The sequence below is a fragment of the Ammospiza nelsoni genome, chromosome 1, assembly GCF_027579445.1.
Source record: "Ammospiza nelsoni isolate bAmmNel1 chromosome 1, bAmmNel1.pri, whole genome shotgun sequence".
In the NCBI taxonomy this organism is placed as follows: Eukaryota; Metazoa; Chordata; class Aves; order Passeriformes; family Passerellidae; genus Ammospiza; species Ammospiza nelsoni.
Genome location: NC_080633.1, coordinates 29,790,137 through 29,812,796, shown reverse-complemented (window position 1 = coordinate 29,812,796; position 22,660 = coordinate 29,790,137).

The following is a 22,660-nucleotide window of genomic DNA, read 5'->3' as shown; positions in this document are numbered from 1 at the left end:
TAAGTTCCAAGAATTCATGCTGGTCAAAACTAACTTGAAAAGTTAGTTACTCCTGAAAAGTAAAATAGAAAACCTCACTTATTTTGTTAAGGTTTTGATTTTAGTAACTGTTGTGACAGGGATGATAAGAATATTCTTGGTGTAAACTCTACTAACAACATAAAACTTGAATAATTGAACTCTGTTTTCACTATATTCCCTCTGGAAATATATCAGTGTAAATACAGAAGAGTGGGGTGTGTTTAGGGATAATGTTGTATTTCTGCTCACCAGGAAGAACAGCTGCCCAAGGCACTGTGCTCAGACGTAAGACACTGTCCATCTTTCCCTGGGACCTTGTGGGATGCCAGAGGTACTTTAGGGAGACATCTCAGGTGAAGGAACAGAGCAGCCTGACAAAGCAGCAAGATGAAGGAATGAAGCATTAAGTAAAAGAAAGCCTTGTGGTAGGGAAGGAAAAGAGGCTCTGATGGTGCTGCAAGATTTTGCTTCCTCGACACCAGGATTCAATATTTTGACATTTCTTGTCATCTTGTTTCTTATTTTGGATTAAATACAATACTTACAACTACACTTTTAAAATTTGAAATTAAGACAAAAAGACCTTTCAGAGACCTTCAGAGATCTTTGTTTTCATTTTTTTGTTTTGTTTGTTTGTTTCTTTGCTTGTTTGGAGTTTTTTTTTGTTTTGTTTTTTGGGGATTTTTTACAGATTTGTAGGGCCTGTTCAAAGTTTCCTAACCACAGGATTTATTATGGAACACAAAGATACAACCTGAATTCTTTTGGCATTTCTAATCATTAAAGGATTTTCTTACATGTTCATCTACTATTTTAGCAGAAGAAAATTTCAGCCTATGAGATGGCCTCATTAAAGGGTAAATCAGGATTTTGTAGTGATGGGAGTCATCCTTTGTTTCAGAGGCTGGGAGTGCTGAATGAGTCTGGGCTGCAGAAGACAGAAAGATCATCTTGCACAGCAGCCCCATGGCATCCTGATGATCTGGCTTCTTTTCCTTCCTTTGCCTCCTGGGAGGTGCTTCCAGATGGCTACTAAAGCTCACTTCTTGATGGCATTCAGAAACCGTGTGCCATTGCTTTCTGGGTGTCTGATGCCTGTGGAGAACCAAGATGCAGAACATCTCGATACTCACAAGTGCAGATAAACTGAATGGGGAACTGTGATTTTAAAAGCTGTAGAATACTTGCTGTGATAGATTAAAAAAAAATATCATTCCTGTGTGTGAAATTGGTCTGTCAGCTCTAGCTATGTCTGTATTTCTGTTCATTCAGAGTAAGAATGTGGATGGCAATTTCCCCTAAATGTGGATGGATTTTATTGTACTTTGTATAGCTGATGGAAACACTTTAAAAATTAATGTTGTGAAATCTGGGAGAATCAACATGATTTCTTTCTGTGTACCACAATGTGACATGCTTTCACACTTTGAACTGAACAGATAAAATGGAATTAGTAGATGCCTAATAAGAATATCCCTAGTGCAACATCTAGTGCAAGTCAGTAATTTTTATTTTCATCCATCTGCTACAGGATTGAATTAACATTGTCCAGGCAGCAGTATTAGAAGTTGTGTATTTTCACTATTTTGCTATGAATCCTCATTGTGCTTTCACTGTAAGTATTTAAGTGGTTGTAAGTAATATGCTGAATAATACTTTTCAATAAAAAAATTATTGTGTTGGTACCAAGCTTTATTTATATTTATCAGAAGCTGAATCTAACTGAAATAACTTTGTTTCCTCTATGTTGCATATTTTCCCATTTTCAATGCTGAGTTTTCTTATATACTTCAAGTTTATTATCAAACCATGAAGGCATTTAAAGACTGTTGAAGACAGTGTCCAAATGAGGTGTTCTTATTCCATAATACTAGTAAAATGGGAGTAATACATTTATAACCACACCTGCAGTGTGCTAAACTGAAATATACAGATCAAAACAAAACTTTTAGAACTTTGAATCTTGATTCTAGCTTTGTTAAGCTACCTCTGGGAAGTTTTAAAACACAAGACTGTCATTGCAGAGTAGGCAGAGTCATCAGCAGAGGGGCTGACTTATTCAAAAAGCACATCGATGTAACAGGAACTTGAATGGACTCTGAAGGGAGGGTATAAGTAAAGAGACTTTTTATGGTGCTCTGTTTGGTGCCCTATTCTAGGTGAGATGCCCTCTCTGTTCTTCCTAAAGACAGGTCCATATGATGGCAAGACTATTCCAAGTTGATTGAAGACTCTGTATTTCATCAAATTCTGAGTGTTCCACATGAAACATTGCTGAAATCCTCTATCACTCAGATAGTGATCAACACCTCTCTTTGGAAAAGCTAGGTTTTTTTGAGCCAGACTTATAAATATTGGTCACCTTAGAACATATTGATCAGTCTCCTTCCTCACTAGCAAAAAAACCCCTCATCTGGGCAAAACTAATATTGCTTCTACAGTTTACCATGAATATCAGCTTGGCAGCTGATATTGGCTGAGCTTGGCAGGATTTCACTACCTTCAGTTTCCTCTACCAGCAATTCATAGCAGTGATTTAATGAGTTCTGTCCTCCTTTGGAATATGGCCATGGTTTAAACTGCTCAGAGGCAAGTGAGTCAGATCAGGCTGAGTGCTACCTCCAAGCTAATCCCCTTTTCTCAAACCAGTGTTCCCTTCTGGCCTCTGTGGTTTCCTCTTTGCAAAAAGCACCCCTCCATATTGCATTGGTTAACTGCTTCTGAATTTGTATGCAATATGATGTAAGGTAGCAGATACTTTGGCTCACAGGTTAGGCATTTGACAACCTTAAAAGGTAAATCATTGATAAGTTTCTGGTGCTGCAAAAATAAGTGGAATTTTTACAAAGTAAGATCTGGACATGATCTTTGCTTGTGTTTATTTTTCTGCCTGTTGTTCCCTCAAGTTTCCCATGCCCCTAGACAGACTCAGTTTAATATCCATCCCAGATATACTGCCATCTCCAAGTTTCTGGCAGTCGCTGTTATCTGTCACACTGATGTGTTGCACAGGAAAATTGTTCTGCATTTTTTTGGTGGAGAAATAAAAAGTTATTGGCATAGGTAGTTTGGAAGCCAGAGCAGCTTTCTTACCCAGTGAGATATTATTGTGTTTCAGAAGCATCTGAAGGGAGTCAAACCTAGTCCACGCATATGTTCAATTTTACATGGTGTGCTGAGGCCAAAATTCGGGGCCAGCTGCTCCCAAGTCTCTGGCATGTGCTTTTCTTTAACCACATAGAGTGCTGCCTGTCTGTATCTGCTTGCACAGTTGTGGCCTCAGCCTCAGAGATATATATATATGCTTCTTAGCCTCTCAGTGTCTTTAAAAGAAAAAAAAAAGCAAAGACGTCATTTGGAGTTAAGTCTAGAGAAGTGGTTTGCTGTCTTTTTCGGCTTATTAAACTGCAGTAGTACTAGAAAACATAATGTGACAACTACTGCCTGACTTTTGCATCTATACGGAATGGATTTTAATGTTGTTTTAAAACTTAGACAGTATAGGAAATGAAGCCTCAAAATTCATGTATTCTGGCTGCATGTAAACTGGTACTTTTTTGTCACACATGAGGACAGAGATTAAAAACAACTTTATAAAGTATTTATGAGGTTTTGATTTACCACAATTATTTTCTCTGGCTTTTAGAGTTTCTGAATAGTATCTTAATGCTAGATCATATTTTCTGACAGCAAAACACCAGATACACTGTAATTATTTGGCATTCAGCCTTTTGGAATGAAGGCCAAAACTGGTTAAATAAATCTTTTTCAATAGCAAGGAGCAATGATTGCATTGTAAACTCTGCATAAATCTGTGATATTACAGAAAGCAACTGTTTTGCAATAAGTTGAATTGGGAAAAAAAAAAAAAGCATGGAAAACATTTCCCATACTGGAAAGATGTCAACATGGCATTTTGCTACCCGAGTCTTCTGTACTGTTGCAACTGAACTTTTAATAATGTGACAGAAAGTGTTTTTCTTGATTATTGTGCTCAAGATTGTGTGAGAATCCCAGAACAGAGTAGCATTTCATAAAAATATTAACTTTATTAATACCACATAAAACACATTGGGATTCCTAGTAGTCAGTTCTACACATGGCTAAGAAAAGGCAGGTGGTTTGTGAAATAGCATGAGCTCATGCTCTGCAAGATTTCTATCAGGAGGGGCAAAGTGCTGAGTTCCTTTGTATTCAGCTGGAGCCAGTGGTGTAAATACATTTACCAGTGTGCATCTACTGCTAGTGGTGTATGACTGTAGGTCTTAGAAGTCACGCAAGACAGGAGGGTTGCTGTGCTTAACACTCTGCAAGGGTGTAGACAGACATCATCCTCACCCAGAAGAGCTTATAGTTTAAAATACAGATGTCTCAGACCTGATGGAAAGGCAAGCAGTCATTTAAGAGGAGCAATTTATGCAAGCCACAGACTGCCAGTGGCAGCAGCGAAAGGAGGAGTGTTCCCAGAGGCTGAGCTCCATGGTGCAAGCTGTGACTTTCAGTCCACAGGAGGGTAGGTTTGTTTATTTTCCCTTCATTCTTTCATGGGTGGAATGGCTGTCTGGGAGCGCAGAGCCACGCACGGTGACAGTGTGGGCACACGGGTGTCCCCAGCAGCTCCGTGCCTGTGTCAGGCAGGAGAATCCAGAGGGCCCCACGCTGCTCCTCAGGTCAGGGCCTGGGAGCGGAGGGGTGGCTGCCCTCTGTGACCCCCTGCTCTGTCTCCTCTTGAGAAACTACCTCGGTTTGCCTTTAAAAAGGGCCAGAACCAGCTGAACAAATGTATGGCTGTTTGGTGTAACATTTCCGTGCAGTTCAGGTTAATAGTTCACTTGCAGTGCAAAGCTTAAATCTGTGTTCTCCAGGTCGTATAGACTCTACCTCAAAAGAAATGACAATAACAATAGTGATAACCATAACAACAATAATAATACTAATTATACTAATACTAATGCTGACAATTGCTTAACTTTTACATTATTAAAAAAAACAACATCCAGGAGAAGATTGTCAGCAGAAATGGTGAGGGAAGGACAGGCTGGGATGCAGAAGCGTGTGCTGATGTGCAGCCCATGGCTCCTACAGCCCTGCAAGAGCAGGTTTTATCTTCTTGGGCTTCACGATGAGCCTTCTTGACACTGTATGAAGCTACCATTAAAATGCGCGGAGCGGCGCCGTGCCCGGGCTCCCCGCGCCGCCGCTGCCAAGGGGTTGGGCCCGGCGGGCGCTGCTCCAGGCCGGAGGGAGGCGGCAGGGCCCGGGCCCCGTCCCCGTCCCGGTCCCGATCCCCATCCCCATCCCGGTCCCGATCCCGGTCCCGCCGGGACAACTCGCTGCAAGGGACGAGGCAACATCCCCGGAGCAGGCGGCAGCTGGGAATCCCACAGCACGGGGTGGTGTGTAGGGAGAGCCGCAGTGAGTACATGCGTATGGGAGAGGAGCATTGAAATACATCCAGAGCCCAAATCCTTCAGTCTTAGCAGCTGAAAGATGTCAAACGCTCTCCTTAGGCTGAAAAGCGTTTGGCACGCTCCCGGAGTGTGTCAGGACAAGACTGGCACCGTGGTGCTCCAGGGATCACGAGGAAAACCTTAGGATTACAGCTGTAACTTGGCCATCTCCTCACTTAATGCCTCCAGTTTCAAACCTCTCTACCCATGTGAAACTGAGCGGTGTCCCAGCGTGATGCACTTAGCACATCTGATTGCTTAATTATTATCTGCCTTGCTACACAGCTAGAATCACAGCTTCACCTGCCCATGTGGCACCCACATGTGCTGTCCTGAACATCCCTGTGTGAGTGGCCTGGGATCACTGCCACTCTGGTATCTTCTTCTTCTGCCTTTGTTAGAGCTCTTCATTCCAAATGCAGCTTCTGCACACTCCCCGAGGTATGGAAATTTAAATGTATTTATACATTTAAATAACTGGGCAGCTAGCAGGACCTTTGTTAAATGCTTTGAAAGTGAAAACTCTTTCTAAATAGAGCAATTAAAAAGAATCTCTGTGCAATAGCTAAACATTTGCCAAGCCAATTACACACAGTTTTAAATTTTAAAAGTTTCTTAAAATCTTGCCATAATTTAAAGCCACAGGGACTTTAATTAAGTGCTCTCATGATGGCTAGTAAATGAATGTCAATAAACACAACATCATAACTGTTCTCTCAGAAATGTGTCAAAAAATACATTTTTATTCTGAAAAAAAACACTCCAAGTGTTCTTGCTTTCATTATGAAAAGAACACATCCCCTGTCCTCATACTATGGAATTTTAAAAAAGTTATTAGGTTTTTATCTGCATTTCCAGTGTAAAAAATGTTGAGCTGAAAGAGGCCTCAAGACAGAGTTGGAGACAGGAAGATGTAGGCAGAAAAAGTTGTGAGAAAAGCTGCCAGTAAATTTATGCCCAGCAAAAGAATGCAAGTAAGAAGAAGTGGCAAGTGGGAAACTTCCAGGAATCAGGTACTTGCTGTGTGTGGTAATTACATCACCTTGCTCCTGGTCCTGTTCTGTAACAGGGAATATGAGCCATGTTCTTGGGATGCAGCCTCTGTATTTGATGCTGTGGCTCTGGGCTCATGCTTTAATTCAGTCATTCAAGGTGAGGGGCCAGAGGGCAGATAAGCTTTTTTCCAAGCAGCTGTTAACAGCTGTTAACTCTGCAATGTGTGCTTGAGATGCTACCTGAGCAGAGGCAGCATAATTTAATAAACTGAGAGCTGTCCTGGGACTTCGCATCCTTTCCCATCCCTGCCACTTCTTTCCTGCTGAATCATGGTTTTTGCCTAATGTCTGGTTCTTATTCTGTTAAATGGGCACAGTAAGCTTTGCAGAAGTAATCAGTAATGTATTTTGATTTCTAGACAGAAAATGTGCTGTATAATAACTGGAAGTTAGTTTTATCTGGGATGTTTCAGAAGAGATGTCACATTTTGTATGGTCCCACTGTCTCCTCTCATCCTTGCAATATTATAAGGATGATGTTAGTATAGTTTTTTTATATAATTTCTGCTTGGTTGTTTCAATCAATTCAGAATAAATGTGCATCTGTGTCCTTTTGGGTCAATTTAGAATGCTTCTTTCTTAATCTTCCCTCAAAGAACTTGAAGATATAATTGAAGGCCCAGTCATGGCAGAAGAATCTGGCAGTCAGGCAGTAATTGGCCATGGAGCACCAAAATTAGAGGTAGGGATTAGAAAAGAAATCTTAAGAGTCACTGTTTGGGAGAGGTTTAGAAATGCAGAAGAAGATGTTTAGAAAGCATTCCAAAACTCAAGGGTACAGCTTTATGTAGGTACTTATTCTAGAAAAATACATTTTAAAATTAGTAGACTGTTCTCTATTTTCCTATCAACAGCGTATTCAGCTTTTTCGAGAGATTGCATGTCAAGAACATCACAAGTGTCTGCCTGCTGTCTAATTGTGCTGACTGGTAATTTCTAATCTGATCATAAGCAGTGAATTGGTTAACTGTGTTGGTACTTAAGTGTGCATGTTTTGCTTCAAGGCTGACACCCTGACAAGATGAATGGGGGAAGTTAACTTGCTTGATGCTATTGTTTTAGCTGGTGAGGATGAGGACTCCACAAGATGAAAGTATGTTGGTTTACATTGTCAAGGCTATCTTCACAACCAGAAGCTAGAAACTTCCTTTATTATGAGAAAACAAACACATAAATTCTGGGAAATAGAATAAAACGCTCCATTAATCTGCATGAAAGCCTTAAATCATTCAGATTCATAGATTTGCTACCTGTGGTAATATTTTTCTTCTGCATTTGGAACAAGAGTTTGTTGGGATCGGACAGCATCATTGCTTGCATCCACTGCCGGTCTAAGAAATGACTAATAAAAACAGATACAGTAGACATATTTTCTTAGAAATAGAGCCTTCTGGAAATTGTGCAGAAACAGAAGGAAAATCTAATAGAATGCTACCCCGTTCCATTGAAATCCGTTCAGAAAAATAAATTAGGTTCTATTTCTGGCTTCCTTTGACTTGTTGAAGGGCATAGGACAACTCATTTGATCTAGCTCTACACCAGCTTCTCAACTGTGAAACCAGAAGAGTGAGTTGTGCATGTTTTCTTAAATGTTGAGGAAATACAGATAAAAACATTATTATGCCATCCCTAAGCACCAGATTGGGTGACCTTTATTCATATTTAAATAATGAGAACTATTTACAGAGCAGCCTACTTTTCACTGTGAGTAAGGGTGAGAGAATCCAGGCTGGTTTAGTCTTGGCCCAGAGAGTACTTCTGAACTGCTGTTTTCATTTGGTTTTACAGTCCCATTTTCATACGATTGAAAGGACCTGAAAATGAGTGAAATTGCAGGTTAGTGAATGGTACTGTATGTTTGAAGATATCCACACTCTAACAATCTTTGACTATATCTTCAATTACCAGTATCTCAGTTGTAATATCACTGCTGGGATTTTCAGAAAAATAGCATGTAATGTCAACTCTGTACTTAAACTGTAACCAACAAGCCCTGGGGAGCTATCAAGTTATCAGTCTTTAGTACTGAAAGCATAACACCGGTTTTAAGTATAGCTACTCAAAATGGGTCAAGTTACAGCTGGGTTGTGTTTTAGTGAACTAAAATTAATAAGGTGTTTCTAGCCAGGCAGAAAAATCTGTAAGTGCAGATATTTGTAATCAAATTCCTGATTCTATAAGTTAATTTTTATTTCACCTGTGAAAATTAGGTGAACACACACATACGGACACAAACATCACCTGTGAACTGAAGTTCTCAGTACTTTTGTTGCCCATAACCTCAAGCTGGAACAGAGACTCTAGCACTTCAGCATTCAAAATCTGGATCAGCTGCTAAGGTCTAAGATGTCTGGATTTGAACTTGTGTACTTTAGAAGTAGATAATACATATTTTGATCTGAATTAAAATAAATATTAATTGGTAGGAAATAAGACAAAATCTTTCCTTTCAAAACTGAAATCTTTGTATAACAGATGTATCCATAAATGTTCTCTCTTTGTAAAGGAAAAAATATTTAGACATCATGATGTAAGAAATGTGAGTAAGTCACTTCTGAAGCAGCAGCGAAAGAAACATCTTTGCTGGCCTGAGCAAAACTATTAATCATTGTCCTACATGCTCTTTTATTAAATGTGAAAGGACCAAATTGTTTGTCAGATCATCTACAAAACTGAGAAATTGAAGGCTTGTAGCAGCCTTCAAGTTTCACATTTACAGTGACTATTTCTCTTTAATTCTGTAAAAATCTGTATTTTCTTTCCAGTTCCACTGGTTAATCTCCAAGAGAAAGTATCAGTAAGGCCCCAAGTGATCAGTCTTTTCTGTCAAAGCACATAAATTATTGCTGGGCTGTTAATTCTAAGTGAATCTAATCCCAGATCACTATTGCTTTTGAAAGAACTAAGTTCTGTTCTTCAGCCTATTTAGCAAGGCTTTCACCTGCTACCTATATGAACTGTTTGACACATGCTTCAGCTAGAGATTCAGACAGCACACACTAAGCTTGCTTTTTGTGCCATTCACTGAAAAGTCAAAAAGTCTAAAGATGCCTGAATGAATTACCATGCTACTAATACAACCTTTAAAAAACCATTGAAAATACTAATAATTTTTTTTCCTAATTTGAGATTTTTAATATAGAAGGAAAGGAAATAAAAAATATGTATTACTATTGGCTTTATGTATGTTTGTGCAATATATAATTTCAGAATTAAAAATTAAGAAAATAACCAACTGAAAGGAGTTCAGAACTTCTGCAGTGGAACAGAGACACAATTGCCCTTTCCAAATTATACTTTCCAAAAAGAAGATAGCAAAGGAGCACTAGATGCAGTTTTAGGATGGTTCTGCACTTAGTTGTATTATGGATCCATTAAGTGGTTTTGTTTTTTAATCAGAGATGCTTATATGCTTTTCTCAGCATACTTTCCTGGTTTTGTGCCTATATACAAATTACCTGTCTGTTTTAGAAAACTGTTATTTCAGTCTTCCTGATGGGAAACTGAGGCACAGAGACACAAAGGGGCTTTTCTGAGATCTCAGAGGACACGAGTTAGAGCAGGCTAAAAGATCTGGAATTTATGGTTAACTTCTAAAGCACTCTACAGCTTTCCTTTGGACAAATCAGTTCCAGCAATGAATTAAACTGCTTAATGTTTATTTGAAAATCAAGCCAAACATTATTAATTTAATTTGGTGAGTAAAAGAAACCCCAGCAACCCAGGGTATGCCTGGAATTAACTTTATTTTGATGTATATTTTGTGGAAAGGAAGAGCAAGATTGTTATTTTTTTCCCATCAGAAACATCTGTGTACTTTGCCAATATCTGCCTTGGCAGTACTTTACTAGGAATGTATATATTTTGCCTTTTAGAAAACTGTTTTCCCAAGGCTGAGAAAAACTGTGAGCAAAATTATGTCAGGAAACACTTACACATGAAAATATGAAATATAATTCATATTTGATAAATTCAGTGTGAAAAGACACACTGCTTTGCAATTCTTAACAGACATCTTTAACCTAAAAATATTCTATTGGTTGAAGGGAAAATGAAGTCAGAAATAAAAAATTCACACAACTAAAACCAAGAGTAATAGCACTGAATTTAAAACTGACTCTGGGGAAATATGGACAATTGATACAGGAAGCTGAAAATATCTTTAGAAAACTCTGCAGAGGATGGAGGGAAATAAGAAACAATACATGAAGTATATAAAGAAAAAGTGAGATCTTGGTAATGGTTTATATCCTGTTCTCAGCAAGGATAGTAAAAACATGGATCACAATGTGCAAAAGGCAGATTTGCTCATTCATATCTGTTTTGTCAGAAAAGGCAGAAAGATCTAATTTCACCTTAAAGCTAATGAGAATTGTTTTATACCCCAGCAGTAGCTAGAAATAATGCTAATTTTTTTTTCAAATATGTAGGATCAGACAACAGATTTGATGCAAGTTAAGGTAGTTTATTTCAGCATACTAATAATTTTTTAATTACAGAATGCTGGGGAAATTAAGAAAACTTAATTAATGCCAATATTGTAAAAGAAAAATCTATTAAAATCATACAAAAGACTGACTAATGTAGAGGTAGTAAAGAAATAAGTATAGGTGAGGTATAATCACAAAGGGGAAAGTATTTCTAGTGTAGTCCTGTGAAGATCTGTTCTTTATCCAATGTCATGCAACATCTTTAGCAAAGTCTGGAAAATGTGAGATTATCAATAGAAAAACTTACAAGTGACAAAATCTTTAGATGAACAATTCATGATCATGAAAGAATGAGCTAGTCTGGAGTGCTCATTGCAATAAATTCATTAAAACACAATATTTTTGTGTGGTCAAAACAGGCTAAAGGAAAAAGAATTTACATAGCAATTATTATTGGGAAATCTGAGTCCTCTAGAAAAGACTTAAATATGAATTTGAAGGTAAGCTACAAGAAGAAAGCTGTGATTTAATGTAAGATGCAATCCTTTTATGTCTAACCAATGGCATACGGATGGAGATGGTGATACTCCATCTGTGTATGTCATTAGTGACAACATTCCTGGAATACTCTGTCCAGTTCTAGCATTTATGCTTTGTCAAGGACCTTTTCAAGCTAGAAGGGGCTCAGAAGAAAACTGCAAGAAGGGTATGAGGTCTGGGAAATGTGCTTCATCCTGAGACACTGAAGAAACCCAGTTTACTCTAGGCTAGAAGGAGACTTCACCATAATCTGTAAGACCATTCATGGAAATTATCTTCTTTACCAGTTTTGTTACAAATTAAGTCTAATAAGGTATTTTAAATTAATTTTTAAATTTTTGGTTATTGTTGTAACTTGATCATAATCCAATTAATGTTACAGATGGAACTGCTGGAAAGTTATTTTCACAGTTCTGAGCTGGAAACAGAACACAAATATCAAATGATAGTAGCTAATGTTTGGAACGAATTCTTACACAGCAATGTGCTGAATTTTCCATCTGTATCAGTTCTTTAACTGAGCTGTAACACATCTCCCAGAAAGACACCCAGGGTAGAAAAGATATTACATCTGATGCAGAAATTGCTGTGTCTTGGTCTATAGTTTGTATATCAGGTCGAGTTAGAAGACCAAAAGTTATGTCATGGGTATAAAATCAGCCAGGAAAAAGTAACTGGGGTATACATAGGGCTGAAAAGGAAAACACACATGTACTATAATTACCAGTATCACAATAAAAACCATAATGGGATGGGAAAATTATGTTAAATAAGAAAATATCACTGGTTTTAATGCTTTGCAAACAGTTAAAAGACCATATTTCTTATTTCTGATACTTAGCTTGCCCTTAACTTCCTTACTCTGTACAATTCAAGTAATTTTTGCTAAGTACAGTCATGTCTAATTTGCTGTGCAATTTGTACTGATGAATGAGGTTGTATTAGGTTTAAAGTAAGTAAATCAAACACTGTGAACACTGCAAAAATTACGGAGTTTTATATATGGTTGTATGCACCAAAGAGCCACAGAAGTTTTACTTCAGCTATTCTAAAAAGAGCTGGAGTGCAGATGAGTCTCACAGAGAAAAACCCTTATACAAATGTATCACATATGTGTTTATGATCTTCTGTCCTTCTTAACACAGGTTCTCCACAGGCACTTCAGTCTGCTCCATGCTAAATGTGAGTATTAACAGCTACAACAGAGCAAGGAAAGACTACAGGTATTAACACTTAGAGGTTTGGTTTTCTTATTTTGGTTGGTTGGTGGGTTTTAGGTTTTGGGTTTGGTTTTTTGGTTGGTTGGTTGGTTTTGTTTTGTTGGTTTGGTTTGGTTTTTCCCAAACAGAAAGCATTTAGGTCAGTAATGAGAAAGTGCCTTATAAAGCAGCAATGGCATATGTATTAATTTAAGAAACATAAATCCTCTTGTGTCATCTAGCAAACTTTGGGAAGGCCCATAGATTCAAATGTGCATTATATTTTGTGCTCCACACATATGGGCCAAAATACAACTGTTGGCTCAAATCTGTATATAATGTTATCTGATGCATTGTCTTCTCTACTGAACAGGCAGGCTTCTCTCCAGTGACCTAAACCATATATGGTTTTATGCTCTGCTTCATTTTGAGAAAACGCCCCTGTTTATATTTCAAGCCCACTTATTAAAACACATATGTGCTTCTTGGACTGATTACAAAAATGACTGCTTGACAATCTTCATTACAGACACTTTATTACTTCAACAATGACAAATTGAAGGCTTCTTCAAGTAGGCAGTCATTTCACAATACTTTACCTGAGAGTTTTCACCATTTATATTGCTAGGTTTTTCTCTGTTTCCTCTTATGTTTCTTCTGCCAGTGTTTAGTATTTGTTAAACTTTCTCTTCTAGTTAGAATATTTTTTGAGCTTGGAAACCTTCCAGATGGAAAAAAAGGCTTTCTGTGAGCTTTGACAAATTATTTCATTAATCCTGAAAATTTACCAATTTCAGTTCTAAATACTGGGACTATGTGATTTTGTTTATTTGTTTACTTGCTCTGTTTTTACACCCTTATAAATTATTCTGCACAGGTTTTGTTCATTTTTTACACAGTTTTAGCCTCCTACAGGAAGTCTTTATGGATTTCATCTATATCATTAGAAAATACTGGGGGTGAGAACATCTGGAAATAAACTGTATGACCCACTTTAGCATACTTTGCACTGTGAAAGCTTGTATATTATTTCAATGGCCCCTGGAGCTGCTGTTCTGGACAGTTTTGCTCAGCCTGCACCTCAAAACAGCTCACCTCGTCTATCCCTTGCTCCTCCAAAATAAATTCGAAACATTGAAGATGTGAGGGAGGATTGTGAGCATATTAATGTGTGAATTGCATTGGGTTAAAAATTATTTTTTGCGGTGTAGCCTGTATTCTTCCATTTCAAGGCTCCCAGTGCAATCAGGAAGGAATTGCTTCCTTGTCTCACCAGGAGAGTCCCGATGTATCTTGCTTGCTGCTGCTGCGTGGGGATTTAAAGGCATCTGTGTTGGATCATTCCTTGGTGCAGCCATTTGCACAGGGCTGAGTGAATGGAGCAGTGAGCTAATGAATGAACATTCCTACTTAAAACAGACATATATATCCTTCAAGCTGGATTCCTTCATCTCGGTGGCACACCTCAGCCCATTGGTTCAGTCCAAAGTAAATCCATAACATGTCATAACTGGACAGACCTCTGATGAGATTCTTTTCAACAAGTTAGCATACTGTTAAGCCATTATTTTCAAGGTCTCTAACACAGAAGTCCCTTGTTGAACAACTTTGCTTTATTTGGCCAACTGTGTGAAGGCACGTTTGAGTGGTATTTTAAATTCCCAATTCATGAATAATATTCCAACACAAATGGAAATCTTTGTAAGCATTGAACTACTGCTGTGCATTCTAATAACATATGGAAGATAATATTGTGCCCATTCTTAATCACTTAATTAAAATAATTTCTGTAACAACTTCATGTAGCAATAAATAGTTGTTTGGGATGTTTTTTTATAAATTTGTGTTTTTAGAATAAGTCATAGGAAGGGATTTTTACTGACTTGTCTATAGTGGTGAGTCTTAAAGCAATAACTTCAGTAACAAGACACTATATTCATTCCCAGCTGGACAGAGTCTTGCAGAGGACAGGGAGGCAGTGGTGTGAGCTGCTGGCGGGACATGTCTGGGGATCTGCTGGCTCTGTTCTGGAGAGGAAACCAAGGAGAGTGTTGGTTGGCTCGCTGGGCCTCCTGCCTGAATCTAACCTGTCACATTTTTAAAACACCCAGGCAACTGTGGGTGTCTTTTAGAGGAAGTAATTGCTGTTAGCATTCTTTTCCTATTGCTTTCTGACCATCTCAATACTTTCTTAAGGTGTTGCCTTAGCAGGAATGTGAACTGTATGTAGGCCTGAAGAAAATTAACAGTGACTCAGAAAATGAAATTTATCTGGAAAAACCACATTCCTCAGGAATACAGTATCATGGAGACTTGATTATTTCTTCTTGTGGAAGGGGCCAAGGTGTTTTATGATACCATGCAGTTGTAGCTGAGATTGGCCTGTAGCCCAATCAACTAGTCATTCCTTTCTGGTGTATTTCTGTATTGGACTTGTGCTGAAATGCCCACAGGAGATTTGGGTAACTCTCTACAAATGCTTTTGCAGGTAGTGAGTGTTAATATAATTTAAAAAATCTGTTGTTTTCCCACCCCTCTCCTTCTCTTCACCTCCCTTTGTGAAAAAGGTAAATCATTCAGGGGTTGCTTTCAGCATAAACCTGTTTGTTGAATTTACAGGAAGGGCTGCAGTTCCTCTGTGCACATGATGCTTTCTAATACATCACAGACCTCTTAAAAAAAAAAAAAACTATAAAAACATACATGAAACAAACAAACAAAAAATATTTTCCTCTCAAAACATCCACACAGGAAAATGCTATACAGCTAAGCATGTTAGTACAACTCTACAAGAAACTTGTGGACCAGATTATGCTCACTGAATTGTGGATACTCTTAAAAAAAAATGAGTGCATAAGACTCCTCCTTTCTTCTACCAGCACAAGTTGAAAAACCTAGACATATTTAGCCGTCAGCTGCCTAAGGAAATGTCACTTACCAATGTTTAGGATGATAGATTGCATCCTTTAGATGTGCCATTCTCTCTCCTTCCTCTCTAAGGAGATCCATTCTCAATTTTTTACCCTTAAAACCTAAAAGAATCATAACAAAAGCTTCTCACTTAATTAATCACTTCCACTTCCTCCATTTTGGGAGCGTTTACATTGCATAAAATGTGGTGCTTGTGGCACTCTGCTATTTCCCCTCATGTGAGCTTAGAATCAGCTATGCTGGTCAGACAAGCAGAACTGCTTTTTTAAAAAAAAAATTAAAGTAAAATCCTGTCTCAGCTGCTCTTAGAAGAAATATCTATGTGAAAAGAGTTTGTCCCTTTCTCCCACATATAAAATTACTTCTAAAGTGTTGAAACAACTTTTGGATTATCAGCATTCAAAGGAAAATGGGACTAGGGAAAATGAGAAGTCTAAGTTACCAACTTCCTATAATCGCACATCAAAAGGTCAGAAATATTCAAGATTATTCACAAATACATAAATGAATATTGGGAATCGTGTAATGCCCAAGATGGACAGGATAGTGGTGAAAACAGCTGAAACCCATCTTGACCAGCTCTCAGTCATGGAAATCAAGCCTGAGATTGAAGTTGCTCCTGGGAAGCTTTTCCCAGTGTCCTGTACTGCTGGGAACAGTCCCTAGTGTGGGTTAGAGCACCAGATCTGGAACATTCCTTCCTGTGTGCAATGCCAGTATTTGGAAGTTGAGCCTTTCAAGGCCTTCACTCTTACAGCACTGCTCTCTCCTCTGCAATGGCACCTAGACTCAGTGTGGACTAGACTAGTACATATACACTCTTTTTAATAGTTTATGAATATCATCCAGATAAGAAATATGCCTTTGAGCCATCTGAGCTGGGTCAGAGTAGCTCTGGAGGTGCAGCATTATGGAAATGAGCTCACATTCCTCCTGGATTTAAAGCAGCCACGCAAGTGATACAGATCACAGAATTTTTTGAGTTAGAAGGGACACACAAGGATCATCAAATCCAGCTCTTCAGTGAACAGCCCATACAGGGATTGAATTTACAATCTTGGCTTTATAAGTACCATGCTTTAAAAAATTAGCTAATCCCTACTCTACCATATCAGTGGTCACCTGTGATGTACCTGGACTAATAACTTAACTCTTCCTGAGAGGTATCCAGTACCATTTCTGCCCTGAGAGATGTAGTATTGCAGATTCTGCAGGCTGGTAACACACCACTGCAAATGGACAGCAAAAGACAGAAGTTCAAGAAGAAGGGAAGAAAAAAAGACAAAATAAACACGTTTGGTATTTCAAAAAAACTGCTCAGATTCCAACATTGTGGCTCATGTTTAATAGTCACTGGTTATAGACATGAGTTCACCTGGTGACCTTGGCAAACTTCTAGCATCCAATAGTTTCTGTTGTTCCATTTGTATGAAGAGCTACCACTCTCAGTTCATTTGGAAGTTGGTACCTGCTCCTTTTATTTGATTCTCACTAGTTCCTAAACTGGAGGACAAAATATCATTCCTTATTCAGCCTTATGACACCACTCATCATTCCCTAGGCGTTTATTATACTGCTTTATTTTAGGACCTCCTTTTAGTTTTAGAATTAGCCATTTAAGTGTCCTGTCTCTTCAGCTAATTTAAGATCTGAAGACCTTGTTTCTTATCACAAGCTGTTTAAGGTTTTTTAAAGAGGTTTCATGAAATATCATGTAAAGAAACAAGGTCTGTCTTTTTACTTAGCTTTAAGGAATCCCCTCTGTCATTTCAGTTTATTTATCCATTAACTTTACTGTTTATTTAAGCTTTTATTCATTTTCTGCAGAACCAATGTATTGACATGCATATATCCATAGATTTCTTATTTCTAGGTATTTGGTATCAGATTATCTGCCTTGTTGTCCTTCAGTACAAAAGAATTTTTAAGAGGAGGCATTTAACTGGGCTAATATAGGTTTCTGTCCTATTAACATGAAGAAAAGGGAATTGAACACACTTCTCACCCAGCATGAATTGCACCCCTGATTGTGTATAAGACTGTGGGTCCACCTTCAGCTTTGTGAATCATACCCCTTTTTCTTTAGCTTTCTTTTACATATCCATGAAAACATGATATTTTGCTTTAAGGCTATGTACATTGCTCTGCATTTTAAAAAAAGTATTTTCATTCAAATAGAATAAATTCTGGTTTTCAGGTGTGGGGGAATTTTTTGCTTTGTCTTGAAAAAATAAAATCTCTATTTGCACAGAGTGGATACTTTTCAGGAAACAGCTTATGATATTTTATTTTGTTCTGAATATGTATTTGACTTTTTTCCCTGTAAACTCAATACAATGTCTCAGTTCATACATCTGTGAGATCAAAAATGCACTGTTCCAAAGCACTGGGTAGGAAATGTATAAAAAAATGCAGGTGTCTGAGCAACAGTTTGACAAGCAGAGACACAAAAGGAACACAGGGAAAGGAACAGTGTCAGAGAAGTGTGAAGACAAAGGGTCTGGAGGCAAGGTTCGTGCTCAGTGTCATAGGGGAAATGGAAACTTCACCAGTGTCAGCTTTCTCTCTATAATGCATCTCTGTCTCTGTTCATGCTAAATAGATTGGCATGTACTGCTGACAGCCTATTATTTTACAAGCCATGTGTTTTTCAAATATATATATAGATAATAGTACAGTTTAGTCCCTTAGCTAGATTATCAATAGGGCATAATGACAATCCACATATTTATAGATTTGGTTTATTTTAGTGCAGAGTGAGTGAGAGAAGTGTTTTCTTTTCTGGGGGCTCTGGTTACTCCTCTAAGGGAGTGGAGAGAACTGGTGTCTTAGTTGTCTCTTTCAGCTCCCAAGAGCTGTTTGGAGATTGAGTCACAGGAGTTTAGAGAATGGTTTAATCTTATGCAAAGCAGGCATCTGCAATAAGGCAGATGAGCTGTGCTGGAAGTACCTGTTTCTTCCAACTATAAGTATTTTGTCTTTAGGCTACAAATGGTTTAAGTTACACAGGTGAATCTCAGTTCAGGATGCTGAATCTTTTTACCACTAATGCTGCTGTATTACTTAGCCAGCACAACAATATCCAGTTCTGCTCCTGGAAACAGAAATATTTCTGGGTAAAATTAATAAAATTTTAGCTGTAGTTTGTCTAGCTTATTTAATACTGTTTCAATTAGTTTTAAGGCAGAGATAGTTGGCAAGCTCTGTATCTAGCCTCTGTAAGGCTGACAACAGCAAAACTTGTCCATCCAACTTGTCATGTGCAATGTGTCATTTTCAAACACCATTGTACGCTACTCCCCCAGCATATCAAGAGTGGCACATCAGGAATATCCACATGTGAGGGCAGGTGTAGGTAACAGGTGTCATCTGACACTTGGTTGCACTGGGTCGTATATTCCACTATAAGAAGGAGAGACTACTAATAGCTTGTGCATGTGTGCATTTTCTGCCATAAATGGCCGTTTGCCAATCTCTAGGCCTTGTTTAATACATTATCTTTCTGTCCCACAGTGTTTTTTCCTCACTGCAAATTCTTTGTACTGCTCCAGAAGCGCGCCCCCATCTAGAGCCAGGTGAGTGGGCAGCGAGGCAGGTGGCAGCTGCAGACACCCCCTGTTGAACAGCGATCACTGCTCAAGCCCTTTGGACTGTGATGCACAAGCAGAGTCCCCTCAGGGCTGAGGTTCAGTCCAGCTGGGGTGACAGGACCTTGCCCTACCAGTCTGCATGTCCTGGATTTTTAAATAGATTTCTATTGAACGAATATAAATCCTCATCTGTGGAGCCTGGATACAGTTCTAGTGAGCTGTTTTGCTGAAAATAATTAATAAGGGCTGTACTGAAGTACATGTGGTCTTAGCAAAACTAAAAATGTATCCAAAAACTGTTTTCTGCTTATTTTGTTTAAATTCAGTTTAATTATATAAATTCACATTTACGCCTGATAAAGGCAAGCTCTAACTTCTATGTTTTATAAAAATAAAGTAAATTAATGTCTTAAGGTTATGACAATATTATTAAAAATACAGTTTATGGTTAAAGTTTACCAATGTGTCTATATCCAGATGTTGAGAAATGCTGAAAACTTTGTGTGCCAAGGCCTTAAGAATACCTTCATTCCATGCCTGCTCTTTTTGACCATACGTTTTTTCCGAGATGCAGTATAATTCCACATTTTAGCCAAAGGCTCCAGACTTATGCTATATAGGCTGTCAGTTGATTCTTTGTCTTCCTGCTTTTCTGCAGCATGCCAACACTATTTCTTGCTCTCCAGCTTTCTTTTGGAGAGCAATTTAATTGCATTTGAATGCCTGGTCCCTGGACTGCTCTGCAGAGCCAGGTAGCTGAGGATCAGGAAGCCAGTCTTTGGAGTCCAAGGTTGCAGCTGGAAGCTGCTGGAACAGACTAAACGAATAGGAGCTGTTAAAAAATAGAGCAGAGGCTGATACACATGAGCTATAAATGATTTTCTTCAAATTCTCCCTCCTGCAGAAGGAAGTAAGTGCAACCCTTGCTTTCTGGAAAATCTCGTGAGACCCCAGATCTACAGGGTTTTTATTTTTTGTATTAAAAATAAAATATAGTTGCTTGTGGCATCTGAGTGCTCTCCCATACAGAACAGTATGTGGGGATTCTTTGCAGTTTTCTTTCGCTCCTACTGAAATCAGCATGAAATCACAGTTGATTTGGGTGGAAACAGAATCTACACAAAGAAATCTACAAAAAATCTACACTGGCTTTTCAGCTGAAAGCTTACAAGGATTTTATCATTGGTCAAAGCCTCCTTCCTGTCTTATGCAGAATTTTCTATTAACTTTAAAAGCTGTATTTTTCCACACTATCATATGTTCACAGAAATATTAGAACTGCCAGACCTAATCAAACCAGTGGTCCATCTAGGCTAGTATCCTTGGCTCCAGATGGCCCAGAGGAAGCTGCAGGAAAATTCATATTGTCATTTCCCAGGGGAAGTATCTTCCTAACCTTTGGCAGTCTTTGACTAGCTATTGCTCTGACCATGAGTTCTCATAATAGTTATACACTTTTATCCTATCTAAGGGTTATCTATCATGTATGTTCTATTGTTTTAACTATTCCCTACAGGTTTAGGCATAAAGGTCACAATAGGACAGAGGTCACGAGTCACAGTAGATCAAAAGCCATAGCGTGTCAAATGTTGTAATATAATTCATACTCATGTATACAGCACATATATAAAGTGATAGTTCATGCTAAGGCATTGCCTCACATTGCTCTTACAGCTATAGCTCCCCTAAGAGTGTTATAATATGCTATTGACTTTCTTGTGGATTCATCGTGCTGTGAATTATTTCTGGCCAGTGGAATGCATGGAGTTACCTTTTGGGTATTACTTAAGCAGGCGTCTTGTGATTGTGCCAGAGATCTTTTTTGCAGGAGTCAAGGTGTGTATTGTTTCCCTAGATTTTTTATTATTTTTAAAGGAAAAAAAAATAAAAATAGGAAGGGGAAGAAACTGAAGATTTACACTTTGGCCTAAAGATATACTGGGTATATGAAAACAGCTCTTTTTTTCACCCCCATAAAAGAACTGATCCTATGGTCTCAGGAGGAATATGTATGTGAAGCCATATTCAGTAAACCTTAGGTGTCACAATTTTTCTCTTTTCTTTTAAACTGAAGAATAGGCAACTGTTACCTATAGTTTTGTCTCCATCATTCAATCTTTTTCATTTCCTACATGTAGTTATTCACTTCTTCCCCCCCTTCTCCCCCCTCCCCAACATTCTTTGTTCTGTTCCTCTTGGAATAAAAAAGAGATAAGAAATAAAACAAAAAGCACTGTAAATGATCATCTTCCTAAGGACCCTTTACTCCTTCTAACAGTTTGACTTTTCACCTTTTGGGTGCTTAGTGGAAAAGCCATTACTTGCTTGCTGAGGAAAAAGCATTTAATGAATCACAAAATCATTCAATTATTCTTAAAAACACTTCACATCACACATCTTTTTCCAAGTAAAGTGTGCATTTTTCACATTTAAATGGTGCATAACTGCCTCATAGAATGTGTCCCTAGAGCTAGAGACATTTTAACAGAAAGGATCCAGGAGTACACACAGCAGTTTGATATATGTAAGCATTAAAAACCTTGCATTAAAGATGCAGAATTTCCTTTTCTCTCTTCACTGTCTTTCAACAACATTCATGCAAAGTTGCCTTTCTGCTGTTGTGAATTGTCTAACTTTGTGCAGAGCTGAGATCCACATGCTCTGCTTACTTTGGCTCACTGCAGTACCACAAGATAAAAATGAACTAATCGTAAAGCTAATATGGGACAGCAAAGCATTTAGACTATTTGGGGGTTCTGTAAATAAAATTTTCTCTAGGAAGATATTTTTTCAGATTTTTTTTGTATTATTTACGATCGTTGAGTCTGATGCTGGTTTCTCGCCGCTTTTTCTCTGCTTTTATAAGAGAAGTACTTTCTGCAGACTACAGTAGCTGCCATTTCCTACACAAAGTTTTCCTTTTAGTTTTTTTCCCTTTGAGCGGGTTTGTGTTTTTTAATAGACTTACATTGTAAAACTTTCTTTTGCATATTTTATGAAAACGTATGTTCTTTGCCCAACAGAATCAGGTGGCTGACTAGGTTTGCAAAACCAGCTTGAAGGCTGTACTTTTGCCAGGGCAAATGGAAGTCAGCCTGTTTATTTGAATGCTGGTATATGAGCCGTACCAGCTAAGGAGCTGGCCTTGAATTTGTAAACTTTCCTGCACTTTTATATCCCTGTACTTTAAACAAGTAATTTTTTCCATAGCAATAATTTTTTCCTTTTCTTTTTTTATTTTTAAATTTAATAGGAAAGAGTTATATTTATATAACAGCTTTAGGCTAACTTAGATATCTAACTTAGGCAGAGTTTTAAGAACTAAACCTAGGTGTTTGTACTGCCCTGCATAGCTGGCAGGAAGACAGAGGTGCCGGGGGGCTGTAGGCAAGGGGGGAACTGCTGCAATTCAAAGGACCTAAGTCAGATGCCTGAAGTAGACAG